General features: G+C 40.1%; 1 pseudogene; it reads left to right on the top strand.

Annotated features, from left to right (window-relative positions):
* Window positions 1-2,151: 2,151 nt before the first annotated feature.
* Window positions 2,152-2,685, top strand: LOC101408444 (speedy protein A pseudogene; annotated as a pseudogene).
* The last annotated feature ends 6,544 nt before the right edge of the window (window positions 2,686-9,229 follow it).

Below are 9,229 nucleotides of genomic sequence, written 5' to 3'. Positions count from 1 at the left end.
ATTGAGTTCCATGACACGTTGGTCACTAAGAACTGGTCAGGGCAGCTAGGGTAGAGGAAGCCCAAACTGCAGCAACTTGAGGAAAATAATGGAAAACGGAGGAGGAAAATGAGTATAGACTTTTCTTTCAGGAAGAGTGAACAGAAGAGAGAGAAAAACAGGAAAGAAAATAATCAACAAAAGACTTCTGGCCGGGAGGGAAAGGCAAAGTGGGAGGAGAAGGGGAAGCTGCAGATACCATAGCAGAGAGGAGTCACATTGATGGGGTGAGGTTTCTGAGGAGATGAGAGGAAATGACATAGAGAACGATGGAGCAGTTGACCTTGAAGGGGAAGAAGGACACCTCACCACCTGATGTTTACGGGGCAGTGGTGAGGATGGAAACAGATAGACCAATTTTGAAAGGAGGAAAAGGGCATTGGATGAAGTAACTCCCTCAGGCCTGGGCAAACAGGACATACCATCTGGGCCTCTGCAGATCCCAGGCTTCAGCATGTCCTCAAATTTTCCAAGTCCTCTTCTAACACTTGGACTTGGCCAGGGACAGCAGTGCCATCAGCAGGGCATCCCAAGTCTGGACCAAGTTCTACAGTACGAAGATGTGGACCTTGGGCCCTATATCTCCCCTTCAGGATACTCTCTGGCCCTCTGTTCCTTGCATGGAGTCCACCAAATGCCCCAAAAAGCTATGGAACATATGCCCCCGGGGTTGCCCTGGGCTCTGTCATTAGTCCCAGGTCAGAAGGGTGGCCAGGTTAGCAGATGACTCTGGCTGGCTGGCATAGCACTTTTTTAATGAGACTATGTGAGAATGGGCTGCCAGAATGGCACTAGCATGGTGTTTTTTGGGGACAGTCACATCAGACAAAGGATAAGTTCAGGGCTCTAGGCTACTGATGGGGATGGTCCCCCATCAACACTTGAGTTCAAACCACACACCCGCCTATGTTCTTCTTATGGTTGCACCTGTAGTCTTTGGCGACCAAGGGCTCTGGGCTTGGCAGCAGAGATCCTTTACCCTATGTGCCTTCCACCGATGGCATTCAGAGCCATCACCCCACCCTCTCCATGGGCTCCATGCCATGTTTTAGGCAGTCCTTGAGTGATGGCTGCACCTGTCTCCTCTAAAGGCTTTCATGATCATTGCTCATAACACCAAGGGGTACATCCAGTCAATGCCTCTCTTGCTTCTCATTGACATGGTGACATTATGTTCTCTTTGGTTGCTCCCAAGTTGTACTGGAAGAGGAATGGAGAGTCCCTGTGTGAAATGGACTTCTCCACTTGCTTTACCCAAGAGTCATTCACTTATTCTCCTCATTTGTGGTTATATGTGGAAGACAGGGATATGTCAACACTGAAAGAGAGCACATTCTTGGAATGCACTGAATATAAACTGAAGAGTTCAAGAAAAGACATGCTTGGAAGATGTCTTGTTCTATATTTATATATATTAATATATAACGTATAGACGTTAATATATAACATATAGAACACCTTGTTCTATATTTATGTTATAAGCTTCCAAACAGTAAATTTAACAACCAGAAAACTAATTATGATAAGACTTGGATTTGTGGTCATCATCAACAAAGCACAGTAATAACCTTGAAGAGAGTCATTGGAAGCTAGTATTCATGGGTGGTATAACAGATGATGTAGCTTCATGACTGATGATGTAACCAGCATTAAATAAATGGTATCCGGGAACTGCAGAAGCAAAAAGATATCTATTGTTTTAATATCAACATTGTAAGTAATAACAGTACTGCTACATTTTACTAATTGTGGGAAATATGAAATTAACCAGAAGTGGCTCATCTGATAGTAAAGAATATAAAGCCATGGTTCCTGGACCTGAACAGGAAGAGATGGTGCCAGACACTGTGAAGAATTTTCTCATGCACTGATTGGACAATAAGCAAATACACAGAGGCCTCTTCTCTACCCACTGTTCTAAATCTTCTTCAGTCATCACTAAACCAAGCATGGCTCCTTTAATTTGGTAATACTTTTTTTAAAAATCAAATTGTTGAGCTGGTTGTGCCGCGGTTTAACAACTAGCAAGCAATCGTCTGAGGTCCAGGAGCACCTGCGGGAGACCGACCGCCCCGGGCCCCGTTCCTCGGCCCCAGGTTTCCACAGGAATCTTGGGAAACCAAAATGAGGCATAATCAGCTGTGTTGTGAGACACCACCTACTGTCACTGTTCATGTAAAATCAGGGTCAAATAGATCACCTCAGCCTAAAAAAACTGTTAACCTGAAGCATCTTATTTTTAAAGATAGTTGGCCAGCATCTGAAAAAAATGCACATAATAGCAAAAAGTCTAAATGCCCCAAAGGACCCTGTCTAGTTATACAGCGTCAGGAAATGACTGCTTTCTTTAAGTTATTTCATGACGATTTAATTCAAGATAACTTGTGCATGGACTGCTGCTGTAAAATGGCAGACAAGTATCTTTTGGCTATGACCTTTGTTTATTTCAAGAGGGCTAAATTTACTATAAATGAGCATAACAGGATAAATTTCTAAATTGCTCTGTATCTGGCAAATACAATTGAAGAAGATGAAGAAAAATCCAAATGTGAAATTTTTCCGTGGGCTTTAGGGAGAAACTGGAGAAAATTGTTCCCTAATTTCTTAAAGTTACAGGACCAACTCTGGGAGAGAATTGACCTATAAAAAGAAAACATAAGTGTAAACCTTCATGATCTTGGATTAGGTTTCTTGGCTATGATACCAAAACACAAGCAACAAAAGAAAATATAAAATGGACATCATCAAAATTTACAACTTTTGTCCTTCAAAGGACACCACCAAGAAAGTGAAGAGATAACCAACAAAATGGGATACATTTTTGGCAAATCATCTGTCTGATAAAGAATTTGTATCTAGAGTATATAAAGAGCTCTTGCAACTCAATAATAAAAGACACCTCAATTTTAAAAAGGGCAAGGGATCTGAATAGGCATTTCTCCATAGAAGATACACAAATGGGCAAAAAAATACGTGAAAAGATGTTCAACATCATTAGCCATCAGAGAAATGCTAAATCAAAACCACAAGGAGATATCACTTCACACCCACTAGGATGGTTGTAATAAAAAAGACAGATAATAACAAGTGTTAGCAAGGATGTGAAGAAATTGAAATCCTCATTCACTTCTGGTGGCAATGTGAAACAGTATAGTTGCTTTGGACAACAGTCTGGCAGTACCTCAAAAGGCTAAACATAGTGTTAGCATAGGACCCAACAATTCCACACCTAGTTATAAACCCAAAAGAAATGAAAACTATGTCCACACAAAAACTTGTACACGAATGTTCATAGCATTATTCATAATAGTCAAAAAGTGAAAACAACCCAAACGTCTATCATAACGAATGGATAAACAAAATATGTTATATCCATACAATGATATATTATTCGGCAATTAAAAGGAATGAAGAACTGGTAACATGCTATACAACACCGATGAACCCTGAAAACATGCTTAGTGAAAGGAGCCAGTCACAAAGGACCACATATCATGTGATTTCATTTATATGAACTGTCCAGAATAAAATCTAAAGAAACAGAAAGTAGATTGGTGGTTACCAGGGGCTGAGGGGAGGGAAGAATGGAGTGTGACTGCTCTCTTTATGGAGTCATGAAAATGTTTTAAAATAGACCGTGGTAACAGCTGTGCTACTCTGAATATACTAAAAGCCATTGAATTGTACACTTTAAATGGGTGAATTGTATGGTATTTGATGTAAATCTCAATAAAGCTGTTAAAATAGCAACAAAAAATCAAATTGTTTCTATCAATAGGGATCCTGTAAAAAATTATTTTCCCCAGGCCCTACCTACCCTATAGGCAGCCCTGAATGGAGATAACTCACATTTGCTCATCGTGATTTTATCTATAAGGTGAAAGTGAAGGTTATCTGCACAAATGAGAAGGGTAAATTTTCTGCAGAGACTTGAGAAGAGTTGTGAAGATTTGACACAGACATTAGTGGTAATAAGAGTGAGAGCTATTGTGGCCACACAAAATGAGTTGTGACCAGTTTTAAGGACTCGGTTAACTGTGGAGACCATGAATTTGTATTAAGTAGTCTATATATTTGAGGAATTTTATTCCAGCAATTCTCAACTGCTCAGATATAAGAGGCAGACAGTGAGATTAATTCTAGGTTGAGGACTTACAAGATAGATGTAGCAGAAAGATGAAGATCCCAGGGAATTAAGAGAGGTTCAGGTGATCAACCTTGGGTTCTGGGATGAACAGTGAAGTAAAGTAAGAGAGAAGTAAAACAGCAGTTCTTGGAGACAAAATCCAGAGCAGAGCAAAGTGGGTGGATTTCTGGGATGATGGGAGAGAAAGACGTGGAGAAGAGCCAGGTGCTAGTGTCTTCTATGACTGTGACAAGAAATTGGGAGTTTAAGGATGTATACCCAGATGTCATAAACCTCGTAGGGGGAGCTTTTTGCCACAAAAGTTGATTAATAATTGTGTTTTAGTTTCCTATTGATTATATAACAAATCACAGAAACTTAGTAGCTTAACCCAACACAAACTCATTGTCTTACAGTTCTTGAGGTGAGAGGTTTGAAATCAGTTTCACTGGGCTAAAATCAACAAGTTGGCAGGCCTGCAATCCTTCTCGAAGATCTAGGGAAGAATCTGCTTCCTTGCTTTTTCCAGTTAATAGAGGCCACCTGCATTTCTTGACCCATGGCCCTTTCCTCCATCTTCAAAGCCAGAAGCACAGCATCTTCTCTTCCCTCTGACCTTTGCTACCTGCCTTGTAACTTCTTTCTGTCTGACTCTTATCTTCCTGCCCCCTTATAAGGACGCTTGTGATTATATTAGACCCACCCAGATAATCCACAATAATCTCCCCAGCTCAGGATCCATGATTTAACACATCTTCAAAGTCTCCTTTGCCATGTTACATAAGGTAACATACTCACAGGTGCTGGATATTAGGAAGTGGACATTTGTGGGTGGTGGGGCGGGGAGGGCATCATGCAGCCTACCACAGATGGTGTATTGAGAGGATTAATACTTCTACCTGGAGTGTTCCAGGGGCATTTGTATTCACAAGGAAGGGTAGGTCTTAGCTGGGGCAACAAAAATAAAAATCGTATTGGGGAAAAAAGGTTGAGCAATTAGGATACTTTGTTTAGTGTGGAATAAGGGTTCCAGAAGCTAGAACTGAAAGGTTTGGTAGAGAAGGGAGTAAGTAGTGAGAAGGTGGACTAAGCAAGGGAATCGTGAGGTTGAGGGCAGAGAACAGAAGATGAGAGCAATCCTAATTAAATGGTGACTCTGAGAGGCAGTAATGTGGAACTATCCTGGCTTAAGGCTGAAACAGATGGGTCTCTGGTGTCAAGCCTGAGCCCCAGCACCGTAGCGAGTGTCAGGAGATTCAGCACGAGGAGTCTGTGATGGAAACTTCCAGGCAAAGTGACTGGGCTTTGTGGCATTTATTTAAATCAGTAAAATAAATATGCAGTGCCTCACAAGGGACTGGTGTGCTTTTCTTTTTCATGTTTGCATTGTTTTCTCATTTATAAGAAAGGACACTCCATTTCATGACAAGCTTTATAAAATGGAAACACTGAAAGCTCCTGTTTTCTTGAAAAATGTATAAATTTAGAATCAATTCTGAAACTCTGAAAACTTCCATTATAGTGGAAGGAAAATTATCTGTATCTCATATATTGCATGATATAGTTATTCCATAGGCCCAAGCTGAATGGAAGGAGAAAGTCAACATCAATTACGTCAACCTTAAGTGGTACTTTTGCAAGAAAGTTCAAAAAAGAAAATCCTTTTATATAAATCTCCTAGAAAAATCCTGGGTATTCTAGTTCCTAACCAAATACTGTCCATAATTTTCAAGCTATTTCAATAAAGTTTAAACATTTTTCTTATTTTTATTTCCACATTCCCAAAATTGAATTTCTTCAGACAAATGGATCCTAAGTGTAACTACTGAGGAAGTGATGGTCATTATCGCGACAGGAAGAGGAAAGACTCCATGAGGCATTTTTTCTTTCCCTTCTCACTTCGGGTCAAGGGCAAATTTTTCAAGCTTTTCTTTTAATTTTCATCCAAAATGGTAGAGGGCCACGATGCTGTGCGAACCTGCTTGATAGAACGCTGGTTTTAAGCTTTTCCTTTCTTAGGCATTTAAACCTACTTTTTCTTTTTTGCTAAAAAAGTTAAAACAAAAAGGAGAAAAATGAGAGCAAATTGCCTGCCTTAAATTCTAAGAGAGCTTGGATGAGCCATGAGATGGGAAGTCACATAAGGAGCTCCTGCTCTTTTCTCCAACCCTGTGACCCAACTGTGAGAAGCACTTCCCATCCCCAGGGTCAATTTCCTCTCACCTAAGAGAAAAACTTGAATGAAACAGCCAAAAACTGAGTCTGACTGGCTGGGTAATAGCCCCTCCAGCATTGTCAAGTCATCAGTGATTTCTCTTTCCAAATCACACAAGAGAAGGATTGGTATTTTCTTTTTAATTACAACCAAAAAAATTGATACACAATATAAATGTAAGGAGTTTATCTTTTTCTTTATGATTTTTCCTCCGCAGACTCTTTTCTCTCTGTGCCTTGTAGCTGAATGTCAGAACTTGTCACACAAGATTTACAAAGCAATAAGTAAACTATAAATGTTGGGTGAATATATTTTTTCCAAATATAAGAAGATGGATAAGTATTTCACCCACAACCTATAGGAAGATGTTCAAACTGGGGTCTGGAGAGAAAGTATTGGGTCAAGAGGATGATTTTATTATTTCACAGAACATAACAGACATGAACATGAGAGCTTGCTTTGTTTTGGGAAGAGTTTCATCACCCTAGTGGGATAACACTGATTCTCTTATGCTTTGATGGTCAACAATATGTTTTAATTAATTGAGAAAGGGAAAATTACTACTTAAATATATATTTTTCTTATGTACACATCTTTTAGAAAAGCATTTTTCAAACTACAGATCATTAAATTAATTTAGTGTGTCCCAACTAGCATCTTTTAATGAAATAAAATAGAAATATCTAGGCATTTTTAAATGGTGAAAGTGTGCATTGTTTCCTGAAATTTTGTTTCAGTTGCAGTAGGTGAGCGCACATGTATGTGTGTACACTCTTGTGAAATAAAATGTATTTCTTACTATTTAAAAAAACACTCCTACCACATTGGGGTACCTTGGAAAGTAATTACAATGGCCTCTTGTGCAGGTACGCCTGGAGGAGGACTGCAGGAGAGCCAGGGAGGGTCATGGACCGACCTGGATAAACAGGCTCAGTGGTGGAGTGAAAACGGAAGGCACCCTCAGAGGCCCCTGGGGTACACTGTGATGGGCACACGTCACGAAATCCCCCTGATAAATGTCCCAGTCCTACCGCCAGTCTGCTTTCTCAAGCGACTCTTTCTCAATCTCAAGACTAATCCATAATGCGAATATTTATCTTGATAAAGAACAACGCATTTAGTCAAAAATTCGCTTTCTCTAATGCTGTTTTCACAAACAAACCATCTTTAGAAAATTCTTATTTCACATGTCTCTTTGCAACATGAGTGAGTTAAGTACAAACCAAAACAGTAAGGTTAAACACTGGAAATTTAAGTAGATTCTTAAGGAACTGCAGAGATTTTTTTTTAAGGATTTAAAAATTGTTCGGGTATGACAAGCTGAGTCATTAACAGCAATAAAACCGAGCAAGAGAATTCAATGTGCTAAATGTCTCACCTTGACTCATCAGTCGGTTCAGAGTAATTTTATACTGAGAGGTCGATTCAAGGTGTTAACGATTGTTTTAACGTAGTAGTTTATGACAATCCTTAAGAAAGTTACCAGTTGGGCTGAGCACTGAAAGGAAGTAGGGCTGCGGAATTCTTTTTACTTCAGTGAGGACCTGCAGCTTCAAACACCATGGGCATAAGCAGTGACGAGGCAAGGAGCTCCAGAGAATCAAGAAAAAGGGATATCAGGAGAGAGAGACTCTTAGAAACAAAAAGGTTTTTTTAATTACAGTGTCAAGTTTAACTCCATCTAAAATGTTTAAGCTAAGGGGAAAAAAAGGACATTTCTCATTACATTTAAATCACACCCTCGGTCTCTCAATCTTCTAAACAAATTAACCTCAGACTAGGGTTTGTTTATCTTTGTGCTCACATTTCCAAAAGACTCCTCTCTGGATCTGTCACTGGAAACGCTTTGGTAAATTTGTCTCTGTGGAACTTAAGGGAGGAAAAGATGATGACAACGATTCATCTGTTCTGAGATTGAATTTAAGGGTAAAACACAGTAGAGATTACCATAACAACGTATGTACTTTCTAGAGGACCTAATGATTCTCCCTGCTGCATCCCTCAGACCTGCTGTGGAGGAGGAAGATAATCACCAGGTGGACAGGACCGGCCCAAGGCAGCCATCACCCTAGTGCACCTGTGCTGCCTACCGGTGGCCTCCTTCTTCTGTGCCCTGTGAGTATACTGAACCTTTCCGCCATCAGCACTTCACCTTCACTTTCTGAAGTGGGTTACAGGTACCACAAGGCCAACAGCCAGACATGCAGCACCTGTCAATCTATCCACATCCTTGTTGATATCAAGTATGTGAAAGACTCAGTGCGGGGGCTTAGAGGAGGATGACCGTCTACTAAGCTGTTATCACGTACTGGGCACCACGCATCCTTTACATGAGGAACAGCAGAGCTAATGACAATGACTATCTACTGAGTTGTGACCATGTACTAGGCACCATGCATTCTTCACATGCATTCACTATGCTCTACATGCATTCACTCATTCAATACTACCAATAGCTCAGTATACCACTGAACCAAATTTACACTACCATGATGTGAGAAACTGAGGCACATATAGGTAAATTTTACTTTGTGGAGCTCATAATTGGTAAAGTCCAGATTTGAATTCAGATAGTAAGATAAAAACGTCTATAGTCTTAACCACTACTCTGTACTGTCTCACAGTAAAGAAGAGAGAGAAAAACAAAATATCTAATGGTGTATAATTTTGAAATTATATTGGCACATAGAAATTTGAACAAAGAATGACCAAATATCCAAAACAACACCTAGAAAACACACCAAGAAATCTTATCCCAGGAGCTGAGGAGCTGCAAAGACTCAAAACGATGTCTTGATTCCCCAACTGTGTGCTGGACGAGGCTGTGGCCCATCTTGGATCTATGCAAG

The sequence above is a fragment of the Ceratotherium simum genome, chromosome 5, assembly GCF_057802395.1.
Source record: "Ceratotherium simum simum isolate JZ-2026a chromosome 5, ASM5780239v1, whole genome shotgun sequence".
Lineage (NCBI taxonomy): Eukaryota > Metazoa > Chordata > Mammalia > Perissodactyla > Rhinocerotidae > Ceratotherium > Ceratotherium simum.
The sequence above is the reverse complement of the archived record's forward strand: the minus strand, read 5'-3'. Positions and strand labels throughout refer to the sequence as shown.